General features: G+C 32.1%; 1 protein-coding gene across 1 annotated transcript in view; it reads left to right on the forward strand.

The window, feature by feature from the left end:
• Window positions 1-17,566, forward strand: part of LOC122501805 (probable tubulin polyglutamylase TTLL2) — a 517,344-nt gene that overhangs the window by 22,149 nt on the left and 477,629 nt on the right. The window lies entirely within an intron of this gene.

Consider the following 17,566-nt stretch of genomic DNA (forward strand, 5'->3'; position numbering starts at 1 on the left):
CACAGATCCTTTGAGGACAAAAGAGTGCGCTACCATAAAAGGACGTGAATACCTTACTTAGGGGCCGTACACATAATACGTCACGCGATTTTTGACCATTTTTAACCCCTCCCTCCCCCTATGTCACACTTCGTCACAAATCTTGAACCCCCCCTCCCCCCTACGTCACGTCACATACGTAAAATTCACTGTAAATTTTATACATTGGACAATATATATGTATATTATATCTTACACTCTAAATTATTGAATCAGTTAAGAATATCTGATTTAGAAGCAAAAAATCAGTCACTAATTCAAATAGTAATATTTTTTTCTGACAATTAGTTGAAAATAACTGATGTTTTAATACAATTGTTTTTGATTGATTCAATTAGTCACGTTTAACTACCTACATAGCACCGAAACTTTCCTAAAAATTTACTAAAGATTTACTCGCAAGCTTCGAAATATTTAAATGCAAAGTTTAGTTAAAATTGTGTAAAGATTTAAATATCCCACTTCAATAAATGTTTAGCGGGAAACTTTTCCGAAAATTTAAGTTAAATTTTCAGGAAGATTTTCACGAAAGTATAGTCGAAAATGCAATTCAAATGTTCAGGAAAGTTTCAAGCTATATTTTTAAGAAAATTTGACGACAGACATTTATTGGAGTGAGAAATTTAAATCTTTACACAATTTTAAATTAAACTTTGCAAGTAAATTTTTTGACTTATGCAAGCAAATCTTTAATATACAATATTTAGAAAAATTTCAGTGTTTTGTGGATAATTTTTGTTATTTTTAACTGATTCAGAAGCAAAAAGTCAGTCACTGCTGATTGACAGTTAAAACCATGATTTTTAACTGATTCAAATTAAGAGAATATCCCGTGTAGAAATTTCGCTATGGTCCGGATTAGGGACTGATCGGGCCTTCCATATCAGGGAATGAAACACACGGCCCGATATGGCCCTGATCAGGAAATCCACATTTGATCGTCGCCCCGATCTGGCCCAGGTCGGGCCGTGTGTTTCATTCCCTAATATGGCCATAATAGGGATATTTCTACACGGGATATTATTTATCATATTATAAATAATATGCCAATAGATGTTAAACAGATACATAATAGATATTAATTAGTTCAAACCATTCTTAACTTGTTTTATTTAGAAAAAGTGACATTGTGACATATAATTTCTTATTATCTTTGAATTTAAAAGATCGTGACGTAACACATGAGTTCACCCCCCCCTCCCCTATGTCACACTTAATCACAGTTCTCAGACCCCCTCCCTCCCCCTAGCCGCGTGACGTATTATGTGTACGGCCCCTTATGTATATAAGAATTTCCATTTCGAGTTTTGTAAATCTAACTTCAGATTCGTAATCAGCGACCCAAAAAACCCCTAGTTACCAAGTTTGAAGTAAATCCATTAACTTTTAAAAAATTTGTCCGCCATATTGGATCCGCCATTTTGAATTTTGAAATTCTAACTTCAAATTCGTCATCAGCGACCCAAAAAACCCCTAGTTACCAAGTTTGAAGTGAATCCATTAACTTTTAAAAAATTCGTCCGCCATATTGGAGCCGCCATTTTGAATTTTGAAAATCTAACTTCAAATTTGTCATCAGCGACCCAAAAAACCCCTAGTTACCAAGTTTGAAGTAAATCCATTAATTTAAGAAAAAATAGCCTACCTCTCAAAATCCGACAGATTTTTTGAGGTTAGAAAAAAATCCTGACGTGATGGAGCAAAACGGACTTCGGATTCGTGTTTAGCGCGTCAAAATACATAGGAAATGACTAGTCTGGTCTGCCGCGCACGACACTTTTTTTTGTGGGGCTGTGTAATTATCCGGAATTAAAGGGTCCCTTTTTTAAACAGCATAAAAGTGGATAAATTGCCCTCAGTCTTTTGGAACCTTTTCAGATTCCAAAATTTTGTTAAATAGATAGTTCATATATAAAATCCAATTCTGAGGTAAATTATTAAAAAAACTGTAGTCAATACCGTCCAAACCAGAGGCTTTCCCATTCCTACATTTAGCCAAATACTTAATAATTTCCTTAAATGATATTGAATCGTCTAGCTCCGGAACTAAACGTTTTAAAATAATTGTCTCTGAGATCGATTTGGGTTGTGGATAACAAGTTTGCAAAAAACGTTGCCACGAATCAATGTTTACATTAGATCGTTGTGTGAAATGAATCCTAGACCTGTTTATAATTTTCCAGAACTCTGAAGGATTTCTGTAGTGTCTCACAGCCTCAATACAAGATAAATCATAATTTCTTTTTTTATTCTTACAGATTTTCATAAAATTGTATTTTTCTTTATAATAAACATTTTTGGAAGAACTAGAAAATTTATCGAATTTACAAATTTTTAAAGCCTCAAAGACATGCTTTTTCGCTAATTTACAATAGACGTCAAACCACGGCTTAGATTTTAAACCTCTCTTACACGAAGGAATGCTTGACATATTCAACTCCGACGCAACCTCTCGTATCGTAAAGATAATTGTTAAATTCAAATTGTCTTAATCAAGGTGAACATCAGCCACCTCATCTTTCCATGCCATTGTCGAAAAATATAACTCAGCATTTTTTGTATTAAAATGTAATCTATTGGATTCTAAATTATTATTTATATGAGATAGAACTGAGAGGCAAACAAAAACTGGAAAATGGTCAGATGATGTGTCCAGATGTAAAACCTTTAAATCGACCTTTTAAAAGAACCAAATCATTAGTTTCAAGATTATTAATAATTTTCTTACCCTTAGTATTAGAAATTTTATTAAAAGATGACCTATCTGAAAAAACTGTATCTATAAATTGAAAAAGGTCAGTGTTCAACTGGTTCAACTCACCCACTCTACCGTTAAAGTCCCCTCCCAAAATAACAGGGTAACTCGGAAAATTTACAAAAAGATTATTTATATTAAAGTTGACACTATCCAGAAGCTCATCTAAGTTCTCATTCGGAGCAAAATAAACCAATCCCAGAATGAACGTAAAATCATTTGAAAGCAAATTAACTTTGACAACAATTTAAAAACAAGAATTAAGGAAGATTTCGACTATATCAGCAATTAGTGACATCTATTAGACGTCAATTGAACTCTTTGGTTTAGAGTCAGGTGTTATTCTTAAGATAATTATTCCGATATGGTTGTCGGTAAATAATTATATTTTTGAATTTAATTTTTGATCTGAAAAAATAAGCTGCGTGAACGACTGCACTGTGCATCTGTGAGGACTCGAACCCCAGTTAATAGCTGCCTTTCGCGGGACTAACGCCTACCAATGCACCATGCCAACACAGCCTGGACGTTCACGTTTCTTATAATCTCAGATCAAGCCCATACACTAGTCGAAGAGCTGTATAGTTAATGTAGGAAATTATTTGCTGATTGAGAATTTTAATTAAGGAAGATTTCGACTATATCAGCAATTAGTGACATCTATTAGACGTCAATTGAACTCTTTGGTTTAGAGTCAGGTGTTATTCTTAAGATAATTATTCCGATATGGTTGTCGGTAAATAATTATATTTTTGAATTTAATTTTTGATCTGAAAAAATAAGCTGCGTGAACGACTGCACTGTGCATCTGTGAGGACTCGAACCCCAGTTAATAGCTGCCTTTCGCGGGACTAACGCCTACCAATGCACCATGCCAACACAGCCTGGACGTTCACGTTTCTTATAATCTCAGATCAAGCCCATACACTAGTCGAAGAGCTGTATAGTTAATGTAGGAAATTATTTGCTGATTGAGAATTTTAATTAAGGAAGATTTCGACTATATCAGCAATTAGTGACATCTATTAGACGTCAATTGAACTCTTTGGTTTAGAGTCAGGTGTTATTCTTAAGATAATTATTCCGATATGGTTGTCGGTAAATAATTATATTTTTGAATTTAATTTTTGATCTGAAAAAATAAGCTGCGTGAACGACTGCACTGTGCATCTGTGAGGACTCGAACCCCAGTTAATAGCTGCCTTTCGCGGGACTAACGCCTACCAATGCACCATGCCAACACAGCCTGGACGTTCACGTTTCTTATAATCTCAGATCAAGCCCATACACTAGTCGAAGAGCTGTATAGTTAATGTAGGAAATTATTTGCTGATTGAGAATTTTAATTAAGGAAGATTTAATTAAGGAAGATTTAATTAAAATTCTCAATCAGCAAATAATTTCCTACATTAACTATACAGCTCTTCGACTAGTGTATGGGCTTGATCTGAGATTATAAGAAACGTGAACGTCCAGGCTGTGTTGGCATGGTGCATTGGTAGGCGTTAGTCCCGCGAAAGGCAGCTATTAACTGGGGTTCGAGTCCTCACAGATGCACAGTGCAGTCGTTCACGCAGCTTATTTTTTCAGATCAAAAATTAAATTCAAAAATATAATTATTTACCGACAACCATATCGGAATAATTATCTTAAGAATAACACCTGACTCTAAACCAAAGAGTTCAATTGACGTCTAATAGATGTCACTAATTGCTGATATAGTCGAAATCTTCCTTAATTAAAATTCTCAATCAGCAAATAATTTCCTACATTAACTATACAGCTCTTCGACTAGTGTATGGGCTTGATCTGAGATTATAAGAAACGTGAACGTCCAGGCTGTGTTGGCATGGTGCATTGGTAGGCGTTAGTCCCGCGAAAGGCAGCTATTAACTGGGGTTCGAGTCCTCACAGATGCACAGTGCAGTCGTTCACGCAGCTTATTTTTTCAGATCAAAAATTAAATTCAAAAATATAATTATTTACCGACAACCATATCGGAATAATTATCTTAAGAATAACACCTGACTCTAAACCAAAGAGTTCAATTGACGTCTAATAGATGTCACTAATTGCTGATATAGTCGAAATCTTCCTTAATTAAAATTCTCAATCAGCAAATAATTTCCTACATTAAAAACAAGAAATAAAAACTATCGACATAGAATAAACTTTAGGGTTAAAAATAATAAGAAGACCTCCCTTTGCTCTGCCATGGTTGTAGATTCTTGAAGCTGGAGCTTGAATGAAATCGAAGAAATTCGTGTTCAGACCAGGAATCCAATCTCGTTCATTCCAGGTTTCACATATACAAAGTATATCTCAGGGTCAGAAATATTCTGAATGTCCGGTAAATTCTTAATTCCGTGAATGTTCCAAAATAAAATCGTATTGCACTTCCTGTATTTCAATTTCTGAAGATGGGCTGAATTCTTAAGGTTTTCAGATCGTTGCTATTCCTTCCTCTCGTCCCACTTTATCTTCTTAGAAGAAATATCATTCTTGGAAGCTGGATGGACATTTCCTGATTTGGGAGTATTAGGGGTAAAAAATTTATCAAGGGTGTTTAGATTCTTGAGTGAGTCATCCCCTCTTGGAGAATTCCTGAGAGAGAAGTGCCCTCGCTTCTTTCTTAACTGCGTGTCCGCGTTCTGAGAGTTGGGTGCAGGGAGACTATTCGACTGGCCTTTATCAATCCGATCATCCTGAGACTGCATTATCTTCTGTTGTGATTCCGTGGTATTTCTTGAATCATCCAAAATTTTTATGTCATTATTTAAAATCGTCGCTCTTATACCAGACGCCTGAAGCTCACGCAATTTCAGAACCAGCTGTCGACGATGTTGTCTCTCTTCCATTGATCGGTCATTCGTAATAAATAGATTATTTTCCTTAAAAGCTATCACCTGAGCAAAGAGAAATTTTACCTATCTTACAGTGTGATAAAATTGATTATTCCACCAGACAGAATGACCCCAAAATTTTAAAAATAAGATTTGATTTAGCGAAACGTTCAATTAATTGCAACCTCCGTGCCGAATGGAGATTTGGTGCAATCACCTTCGAAACTAGGCTCAATTAACAAAAAAAATAGAAAACTACTGCTACCGTTGGACGCCATTGTGATAAAATTGATTATTTCACCAGACAGAATGACCCAAAAAATTTTACAAATAAGATTTGATTTAGCGAAACGATCAATTAATTGCAACCTCCGTGCCGAATGGAGATTTGGTGCAATCACCTTCGGAACTATGCTCAATTAACAAAAAAAATCAAAAACTACTGCTAATGTTGGGCGCCAGTTTCACCGATGAACCAACGACAGCAATACCAACAACAATATAGGCAAATTCAAAGCTCGCGAAACTTCGAACAGAAGCGAGGCAAAATAAATGTGCAATCACAAAATAGACTAAAAAGCGATTAATCAGTTATAATTGAGCACAATTTACCGCAAAATTAACTTGACATAATAAATAGTTTACTCAAAAGGGAGAGCATTGGGTTAGGGTAAAGTTGAGAATAATTTCTACTACATTAAAAAAATAAAACAAAATTCATTTCAAATAACAAACTAAATATATTTTGAAAATTCGTTGTTTAAATTTACATAATTTTCCTTTAGTTTCAGGTTAAATAATTCCAATAAACAGTCTATTTGCGTTACATTTCGGAAATTAACTACAAAAAATATGAATTAGGCGCGATTCAGCTCCCGCGATAAAATAAAATGAGCTAACGGGTCTAATAATTTTTAATCTAAAATTAAAGAACGCGAATCTGTCTACTTTAACAAATTAAAAAAAAGGAAATTGCTTTCGGAAATTGGCGACAAAACACAAGGTAGCGAAACGCAAAGGGAAAATTCACGGGCAGAGCACATGGCGTTTGAGATATACTACACTTCGGCAAATAAGCACACAATATAAAAATTTCGATTGGAAATGAACGCCTTAACTTTGAGCGAAATAAACGAAAGTTAACAAAATATTTTTAAAAAAAATAGAACCGCAAGTAACATAAGATCGAAAAATGGAACAAGGCGTCATTTCAAACAGTAACAAGCTCTCATAATCTCCACAGTTTAGAGTGAAATTAGCAAATTAAAATTTAATAAAGGAGATTATGCATTCTCGCGGATAACAATATTGCCGACTCACCAGTTATTGAAGGAAAACTACCTTGGAGATGCCAGCAAGAATCGCCTAGAATCGCCTTCTTTTCGACACTTTTCTCTGAAGTTGAAGTCGAGAACAATATTTGTGGTGTCACTTCAGGATTCGCAAGGCAAGTGTCGAGCACGTTTTTTGGAAATTTGCCGGTAGCGTCGGGAAAGAAAGCTAACCTAAGCTTGACGGTGCTCGCGCGCGCAGATAGTTAGCGAGGGCGCCGCGGCGGCAAATGTTTTCAAATTCAAAATCGGTGAATTTTCGATAGTTGAATATTAATAATTCAAAGTCGCGAAACAATTAACCTTGTTAATTGAAAATAACTTTAAAGCAATTAATTAGTCTGCGCAAAAAAATCTTTAATAGTAAAATACTATTTTATCAAAATTATGTGAATTCTGCTAAACGAAAATAACTTTGATATTTTAAATTAAATCGACTCTATTCCGAAGATAATCAAAGTACACAACCGTCGGGAATTATCGGTACGGCTGCACACGCACGGCCTAAAAACATGCCAATCTTTAAATCTCGATTTCTTTGTAAATGCAAATGTCAGAAAATTAACAAAGATACCATTCGAAAGATTATTAAATTCTGCGATTAATGATAGATAACTGAAAATTTTAATAATTTATAGGTACAAAAATTGCAGCAATCGACAAATTTGACAAAAAAATTTTTAAAATAAAATTTTTTTGGAAATTTTTTCAACTCCTGCACATTTTTTAAAAATTGTAGAAAAAATTTGAAACTTACATAAGTGTGATCATTCAAGTTGCATCTTTAATTTAAGACCAAAAGAGTTTAAAAATCTTATTCGGTTCGTGAGATATCATTATAAACGTCGGAGCATGTTTTTTGACAAATGCATTGAGTTAGTCGATTTTGAACGGTTTTTGGCTGAAAATGCTCGGCCGTTTATAATGATATCTCGATAACCGATTAAGATTTTTTAACTTTTTTGGTCTTAAATTAAAGATGAGACTTGAATGATTACACCTATATAAGTTTCAAATTTTTTCTACAATTTTTAAAAAATGTGCAGGGGTTCAAAAAATTTCCGAAAAAATTTTATTTTTTAATGTTTTTTGTCAAATTTGCCGATTGCTGCTAATTTTGTATAAATTATTAAAATTTTCAGTTATGTATCATTAATCGCAGAATTTAATAATCTTTCGAATGGTATAATTGTTAATTTTTTGATATTTGTATTTACAAAAAAATCGTGATTTAAAGATTGGTATGTTTTTGGGCCGTGCGCGTGCAGCCGTACCGATAATTCCCGACGGTAGTGTAAGTTAAACAAAAAAACGTAAAATCGATCGATTTACAAATGTGAGAACTGGAACTCTTCTGTAACGACGGAACTGTAGTTTTCTCCTTGGGTATCGTCTTCCAAATAGATTGGCGGCAAAAGCGATATCCCCTAATAAATTTCGAGGCGTTCGACGGCAAAATATGTCGGTTAATACAAAATTGACAACTCAATTAGAATCCAATTGGAATTCCTGCGGCAACTGGTGATGACAACCAAAAGGGGTAACGTCTGTCAACCATATGTGTGAGTGTGTGTGCGTGACATGCAACAAAATAGCGTGATTGGCCCCAGAAACCAAAAATATAGCGGCATCCAAACAGCCAGAAAATAGACTTGGTGTCAGCGACAGCCAAATAAGTAAACATTGGACGACAGCGGGACTTCAATATTTAAAAACAAGCAAGCCAGGTCAGCAGGCCACAAAACAAATATCGTGTAGCGTCATCAGCCGAGAGTGTGAGTGAAATGGCATCTTCAGCCCAAAATTAAGCATCGAACAGCAAAGTGTAGAGAATTATTTATCCCAGAGACATCCCAATTTGAAAAACAGTTCCTCCTCATCTCGAAGTTACATAGAATCCAAGAATCGCTCGTCGCAACATGAAAAAAATAAAAGCAGTAAACAAAACGCAAAATAAACCTTATAATTTTACAAGATCGAATTGTGGAGCTGAGACTTGCGCAACGAAGGTTATTCTATTTACAGGAAAGGAAGGTTATTTTATTTACTTCTATATTTTTCTATATCAGATGTGACTTGCCAAATTATTCACGTCACAACAGCAACGAATTTAATGAGAATTGGACGATTACATTTAATCTTACCAAGTCGAAATACATCAGAAATAGCCAAATCTGGAATGTCAATGCCCATGTTTTTAAACAGCTGAGAAATTGTTTTGTGACGTATGATTTTAAACTATTTTAATTCTAGTTCAAAGTTTCTGCTAAACGTCAGGCAAAATCCGACGCTTTCAACAAAATAATGATATGAAATTTAAGTTAATAAATTTCGCCGTCAGGCGCCAATTAATTTTTAAGCTCAATTAATAAACTACTCGAATCTTTAACAACAATTCGACAAATAACAACGCCTCTGAGACGCTCTCAATCGTCAGAGGAAATTCTGCCTGAACAAGTTGGCAAGCAGAAATGCTAACGACAAGACACGACTGGTAAAATACTGGCCCGATACTGACTCACCCTAACGACGCTTCTCAATCTCTCCTTTTGCTGGCTTCTTGGCGGCTGTTTTCCCAGGGATAAATTAGGGATAATCCAAGGAAAACAACTGCACTTATTTTCACACTCTTTATTAATCCTTTACTCGACACAACACACTAATTCCTCGACAAACTCAAAATTTTACGAAACTATTACACACGTCTCTGAACACTCTCCTACATATCTCGTAGGTCAACTCATTACCAAGATGTCGGCGAAAAACTACAGACACCTGTTCCTGGCTTTTTCCACACGTGCTCGGCTTCTTCAACTCGTCTTCTCTCTCGTTCCAACTGGCTCTCCTCTCTCGGCCTCTCTCTAACAATGAGCGGCTCTGCCCTCTAGTACTTTCTCTTCTACTAACTAGCCGCGCGACACACATTCACCACTGATAGTGGGTCACATGGCAGTTTCGACTTTCTAAATTACCATACCAATTAACGATCACGGTTCAGGGATAATTCCGACAGATGACATGACGATTCAGAATTTCGACAAAATAAAGAACGACAATTCACATCGTCACAGTTTGAAAAAATTTGCATTCATTGCATCGGAATCCTCCAATTTGAAGAGAATAATATTATTCAAACGTTGAGAATCAACTATACGAAAAATACTATGCTCTAAAGTAGACAACCTCGTTTCATTGTCAGATTGCTTAGTATTTATATTCTCTAGTTTGTCATTAATACTTTGAATATTCTTTCTCACTTCTAAGTGAGATGTCGATAGGTTATTGATTAACGAAAACAAATGATTCCATCTCTCCTCGTCCTTGGCTGACGGCATGATAGAAGACAATAGAATCAAAATTTGAAACAGTAAGGAAGGCGAAATAAAATTTTCACAAATAAAAATTGAAAAACTGGTAATCCAATAAACAATGGAACAGTCACTGCAACTATATGCAACAAAAGAGCACACAAAAACGTGACCGTACTTGTCGACAGCTCAAGCAAAACTCCGTGAAATTTGAATTAAGATTCATTAAAAATTTTTGTGCTTTCTCTACAGTCAGAGATTAAATTCTAATACAAAAAAAATGTGGTAAATGACAGTCAAATTTAAATTATGAATTCTATATTGTTAATAATATTTTAACATATATTAGAGGTATTTAAAATTGTTAATTGAAACTTTGATTAAATATTAATTTACAGAATCACTTCATAAGTTATCAATTTTAATGTTAATATATTATATATTAAGTTTGTAAAATTTTAAATTTATAACACCATTTTTAGAAAATATTAATTGTTAAAGTCCATTTTATAGTTTATATTTATGATTTTCACTTAGGGACCGTCACGGAATCAAAACAAAAATAAAAAATACTTTTGTTTTGATTCGGATATGGGTATCAGAATCAAAATTAGTCTCTATTCAGTTTTGATTCAGATAACCGAATCAAAAAAAATGTTGTTTATGATCTGATTCCAGTATCAAAGTTAAAATTCCACTCTATTTAGTTTTGATTCCAATATCAATTAAAAATTCCACTCCATTTCGTTTTGATTTTAATATCAAAATCAAAATTCCATTTTATTTAGTTTTGATTCCAATATCAAAATCAAAATTCTTTTTTGTTTTAATTATTTATTTTAATACTGTAGTATCAGAATCAAAATAGGAAGTAAATTTTGTTTCGTTACAGTATCAGAATCAAAATAGGAAGTGAATTTTGTTCCGTTACAGTATCAGAATCAAAATAGGAAGTGAATTTAGTTTCGTTACAGTATCAGAATCAAAATAGGAAGTAAATTTTGTTTCGTTACCGAATCAAAATCAAAATACATTGATAATTTTGTTTTGTTTTGGAATATCGTAACGAAATAAAAATTTGATTTCCGTGACGGTCCCTGCTTTCACTAAATAGGTGTATATTATTAAAATGACTCATAGCTCTATGAGTGATTTTAATAATATACACCTGCATTGTGCAATTAAATCGTCAAAAACAAGCAATAAATACTTCTCTAAAACAGGTGGCCCACAATTGCCCAAATGCTTCATTTTACAAAAGGCTTTGTATTATTTATTTATTTTAATTTGATGCAAAATTCCTTTTTGGAGTAAAAGTGACAATGCCACACAATAATCATAAAAGTATTTTCCATATCTAATTTTTAAAAATCTTTGTAAAAACAATAAAAACATGAACGCCCAAAAAAACTATTTGAACGCCATTTTTAGGTAGTTGTTGTTAACGGCTTATAGTTAATTGTAAAGTGTTGTAAAGTCATGACATGTTTATAAAATATTTCTTTTGGACGATTAAAAGAAAATAAAAAAAATTCGATGATCAAACTTATAAAAATTATTAAATAATGGAGGTAGCCAACAATTCCCCAATCTCATCTACTTTTTTTTACGAGTATATCTGCGATAATTTCTATTTAATTTCTATTTTATTTCTATTTTATTAAACCTTAAGTACCTCGTCTTGCCCCACCCTCCCCTAAATCAATGTTTGGTTTGTTTACTTTTTCGTTAGTTTACATTTCACAACTTGGCATTGCCCTTAAGGGGGCAGTCTGGGTCTTTTGCACGTATTTTGAAGAGTTTTTTTTTCATAGTAAAATTTATTTAAATATTTTAAAATTTTTACATATTATTACACATATATTAAACTAAATAACAAAATTTCTTTCTATATTTTTGGTGTTAATAGCGAAGAAATGTCGACTGTAAAAAAAAATCTCGAAAATCTGGTTGACATGATATCTCCAGTCAGAACAGACGGAATCAAAAAATTCAAACGGCCTATTAAAGTATGGTGTATATCACGTCAAAAGTCCACCCAAAAAAAAATGTTGTCCAATTATTCCCAAGTTTTTTTATGATATGCCCTATACGTTAGTAATTTTTCGGATAAATTTTTTTAAATTTTATAAAAAATTGTCCGAAGGGGAGGGGGTAGAAGTTCTGAACTTTTGTGTGACACGCTCCACTTTGATTATTTCTTATAATTAGAGGAAAAAATTTTTTAAAAAAATTAGGGTATAGGTTTTTAAAATTTTTTTATAGGCTTTCGAATGGCACAGTCTATTTTAAAAAATTTTTTATTTTGACACAAATTTTGAAAAAATAAAAATAAATTTTCACTTTTCGCATCTTAGGGTCCATTTTTTCATTTTCCTTTTATTTTTAAAAGAAAGCTGAGCTTTTTTCTGATGAAATACTTGTTTTCCAAAAAACTGATTTTTTTATTTTCAAGAAATGAATTTTTGAATATAGCGCATCACGTCGTTGCGCCGCAATTTAATTTATAAAACGTTACTTTGAACTATTTTCTGCATTTTACAGGGTTGAGATTGACATTAGAATAATATAATGCCTGCATTATAGTTTTTTTTATTTTTTTTAAATTAAAAAAAATTTAATTTTATTAAATTTTAAACAAAATGTTTTTAGAAATTTTTCTTAGACTTTTATTTCTAATTTAATACCTACATTTTTTTGTTGGCTTTTTTACTTCAGCTGTTCTTGACTTTGTCTCTGTACTTTTTGTTTTAGTGCCCTTATTTTTCTAATTTTTTGACTCGACAGGATATTCCTACAAATGACGAAAAATTGTTCCTTAAAAAAACTTCGTTGGGTTTAAATTATGTGGAGTTTCCAGCATCAAAAGATTAAAAAAGTAAGGGCACTCAATAAAAAAATGCGGAGACAAACTTGAGAACAGCTAAAGTAAAAAAAAGCTAACAAAAAAATAAAATACAGGCATTAAATTAAAAATAAAATTGTAATAAAATTTTGTTAAAAATTTAAAAAAAATTAAATTTTTTTTTAATTTAAAAAAATAAAAAAAAACTATTATGCAGGTATTATATTGTTCTAATGTCAGTCTTAACCCTGTAAAATGCAGAAAATAGTTCAATAGAACGTTTTATAAATTAAATTGCGGCGCGACGACGTGATGCGCTATATTCAAAAATTCATTTCTCGAAAACAAAAAAAACGGTTTTTTGGAAAACAAGTATTTCATCCCAAAAAAGATCAGCTTTTATTTAAAAATAAAAGGAAAAAGAAAAAATGGACCCAAAGATGCGAAAAGTGAAAATTTATTTTTTTTTCAAAATTTGTGTCAAAATAAAAAAATTTTTGAAAATAGACTGTGCCAATCGAAAGCCCATGAAAAAATCTAAAAAACCCATACCCTAATTTTTAAAAAAAAATTTTAATCTAATTCTAAGAAATAATCAAAGTGGAGCGTCTCGCGCAAAAGTTCAGAACTTCTACCCCCTCTCCCTCGGTCAATTTTTTAAAAAATTCAAATTATTTATCCGACAAATTACTAACCTATAGGGCATATCATACAAAAAATTTGGGAATAATTGAACATTTTTTTTAGGTGGACTTTTGACGTGATATCCTCCATAGGTAAGTGGTTACAGCCTGAACTAAAGTAGAAAATTTTTATTGAAAAATAACAAAATGGCGGACTTTTTACTTTTTAAACCCTTCTTTTGCAACTGAAATTGTTTAAAAAACAGGTTAAAAATTATGATTTTAGTTCATAATATAGTATATAGAAAGAATTTTTTTTATTTAGTTTTATATATTGTGTAATAATATGTAAAATTTTTTAAATAGTTAAATAAATTTTACTATGAAAAAAAACTCTTCAAAATACGTGCAAAAGACCCAGACTGCACAGTGGGATAGGATTGTCGATTTTTAGCCAAAAATCATTATTTAAAAAAAAAATATTTACGAATAACAAGTATGCTACCTACAGTTTTTTGGGTCGCTGATTACGAATCTGATGTCAGATTTCAAAAATTCAAAATGGCGGATCCAATGTGGGCGACATACATTTTTTTATATGAATCAATTTTAATGAAGCATAAGTATCTAGACGTTTTTTGGGTCGCTAATTACGAATTTGAAGTCAGATTTCAAAAATTCAAAATGGCGGATCCAATATGGCGGACATAAAAATTTTAAAATCAATAAATTTGAATTAAACATAGGTATCTATGGGTTTTTTTGGGTCGCTGATTACGAATCTGATGTCAGATTTCAAAATGGCGGATCCAAAATGGCGGACATACAATTTTTAAAATTAATCGATTTTTATGAAACTTTGTATCTAGGGGTTTTTTAGGTCGCTGATTACGAATCAAGCTGATGTAAGAATTCAAGTGGATTTTAGATTGAGTGAGATTCGCCTACAATTTCTGGCTTGGGAGTTTTTAAGTTTGGTGATTACAATACTAGTGTCTATACAATTCAGAAAATAAAAAGAAATTTCCTGTTATTAGCCTACAAAAATAAAACGTAATGTAGTTTCCAAGATCTGACACGAGGAGGTTATAGGTAAAGATCCCGTTTTGTATTTTTTTTAGATTTTAAATTTTTTTTAGTTTTTTTGGTTTTTTTACACCTGATGTTTACTTATAGGTATATAGTTTATCGCGTGAATATATCAGGTGCGCATGTAGTCCTATTGGAGAATCTGCTTTTATTTCCATGGATCAGGTAAACACTCCATTTCATATCTAAATCTGATTTCAGAAACACAGTGCTCATTTTTACATTTTTTAAATCTGACAACAGATTCGTAATCAGCAACCCGAAAAATCTCTACATACCTATGTTTTATTAAAATTGATTAATTTAAAATTTTTTATGACCGCCATTTTGATTTTTTGAAATCTGTCATCAGATTCGTAATCAGCGACCCAAAAAACCATAGAGTTATTAAAATAGAGTGCGCAATTGACCAAAATGTTTCTTAGGCGCATTGGCGGAGACAGCCATACGAAAAGTAGACCCCTTTTCTTTCTTTCTCTAATAACGCATGAGCGATAGTGAAACAGCTGATGCATCGAAACAACTGTTGCTTGCTTGCTGGCAATTATATTTTTCTTTTATTTACGTGACAAAAAAATAATTTAAAAACATTTTTAGCAGGAAAAATGGTATTTTGTGTTAAGTTTACCTGCTTTCAATTTAATATGTTTAATTCAAATTTATTGATTTTAAAATTTTTATGTCCGCCATATTGGATCCGCCATTTTAAATTTTTGAAATCTGACATCAGATTCGTAATCAGCGACACAAAAAATCGTTAATACCACTGTTCATCATAATTGATTAATTTTGAAAATTGTCTTTATATATTTATTGCATATATTTATATGTTTATTGAAATATTCTTGTTATGTTGAAAAAATATGAAAAGGCGCAAAATGGCACATATTGGCGTCAAAGTAGACATGCTAAGTAATCGTTCTATAACTTGTTTTTCCAAATATTATGCGGCTCGGAGGAGGTCGACTAACTAAAAGTCGACACTCTATTGAAAAATTCACTATTTGTTAACTTCAATGGAGCTACATTATAATAAATTTTAATTAAGGAAGATTTCGACTATATCAGCAATTAGTGACATCTATTAGACGTCAATTGAACTCTTTGGTTTAGAGTCAGGTGTTATTCTTAAGATAATTATTCCGATATGGTTGTCGGTAAATAATTATATTTTTGAATTTAATTTTTGATCTGAAAAAATAAGCTGCGTGAACGACTGCACTGTGCATCTGTGAGGACTCGAACCCCAGTTAATAGCTGCCTTTCGCGGGACTAACGCCTACCAATGCACCATGCCAACACAGCCTGGACGTTCACGTTTCTTATAATCTCAGATCAAGCCCATACACTAGTCGAAGAGCTGTATCACAGATGCACAGTGCAGTCGTTCACGCAGCTTATTTTTTCAGATCAAAAATTAAATTCAAAAATATAATTATTTACCGACAACCATATCGGAATAATTATCTTAAGAATAACACCTGACTCTAAACCAAAGAGTTCAATTGACGTCTAATAGATGTCACTAATTGCTGATATAGTCGAAATCTTCCTTAATTAAAATTCTCAATCAGCAAATAATTTCCTACATTATAATAAATTTTATTTTTTTAAAGTAACTATTAGTTTTTTACTTCAATATATCTGTTGATGAGAACAAATAAGTACTTATACAAAAATAATTAATTTATTTCTAAATATATTAAGTATTTCAATCAAAAACATTTTATTATTTTATCTTAAATGTTAAACTTTAAATAGTTCTAGAAGACACAATTTTTTATTATTTAACAAATCCTTTTTGCAATAAATCCCTTATTTACTATTAAATACTGTAGATAAATTCTTTTGTGAATATTTGAAAGTTGAAAAATTGTATTTTTGGCCAAAATTCGACGATCCTGGTCCACTGTGGTCTGCCCCCTTAACCGAATTGTCATTTTAACGAATTAGTGATGCTTATCGAGACAAGAATTTATTAATTCTCGGTTGACATTTCCTGACTTTATACAAGCTTTATTATAGAGATAATTGAAATTTTACTTGTTCGATGCTGATATTTCCCGACCCGCATTACGGGTAATTTCACGCAATATTCTCTTTGACATTATTATTGACACTTTTAATTTCTTTAAATGAAAGAATGATTAAAATTCTCAAAATGTTAATTGTTTCTTAAAATAATTTTTATAAGGGATTTTATATATATGAGCGCCAATTTCTACCAATAACAATAGAGGCGCGAAGCATGCGCACTGGCGTTTGGTGGGGACCCTGTCAGCTTTACATACAACTATTTCGCATCTAAATAAAAATGATTTAATTTGCTTAAAATTCATAAAATTATTATTGAAAATGTTAAATGTATTTAACAAAAGTTTTGTAGGAGAGAGTGAGGCAAAATGGAATAGGCGGGTCACACGGGATACCCCTGTTTAACCTTTTTTGGTACTTTTAACTTTTCTATCTTATACATATATCATTTATATTAATAAGAAAATGTTATTAATTATGAAAACACTACAAAAAATTCTTCTTTTAAAGTTATACAACTTTAAAGTTTTAAACAAATAAAAATGAATATTTATCGAAATTAAAGTGCTTACAAAACTTTTTGGAATATTGCATTTAATTTGGCAAGTATAGGATCCTATACTTGCCAAATTAAATTTTATTCAGTACTTATTATAGAGTAATTTTCAATAGGATTGATTGTTAAATTGTTTACAATAA

The sequence above is a fragment of the Leptopilina heterotoma genome, unplaced genomic scaffold (assembly GCF_015476425.1).
Source record: "Leptopilina heterotoma isolate Lh14 unplaced genomic scaffold, ASM1547642v1 Lhet_215, whole genome shotgun sequence".
Classification (NCBI taxonomy): domain Eukaryota; kingdom Metazoa; phylum Arthropoda; class Insecta; order Hymenoptera; family Figitidae; genus Leptopilina; species Leptopilina heterotoma.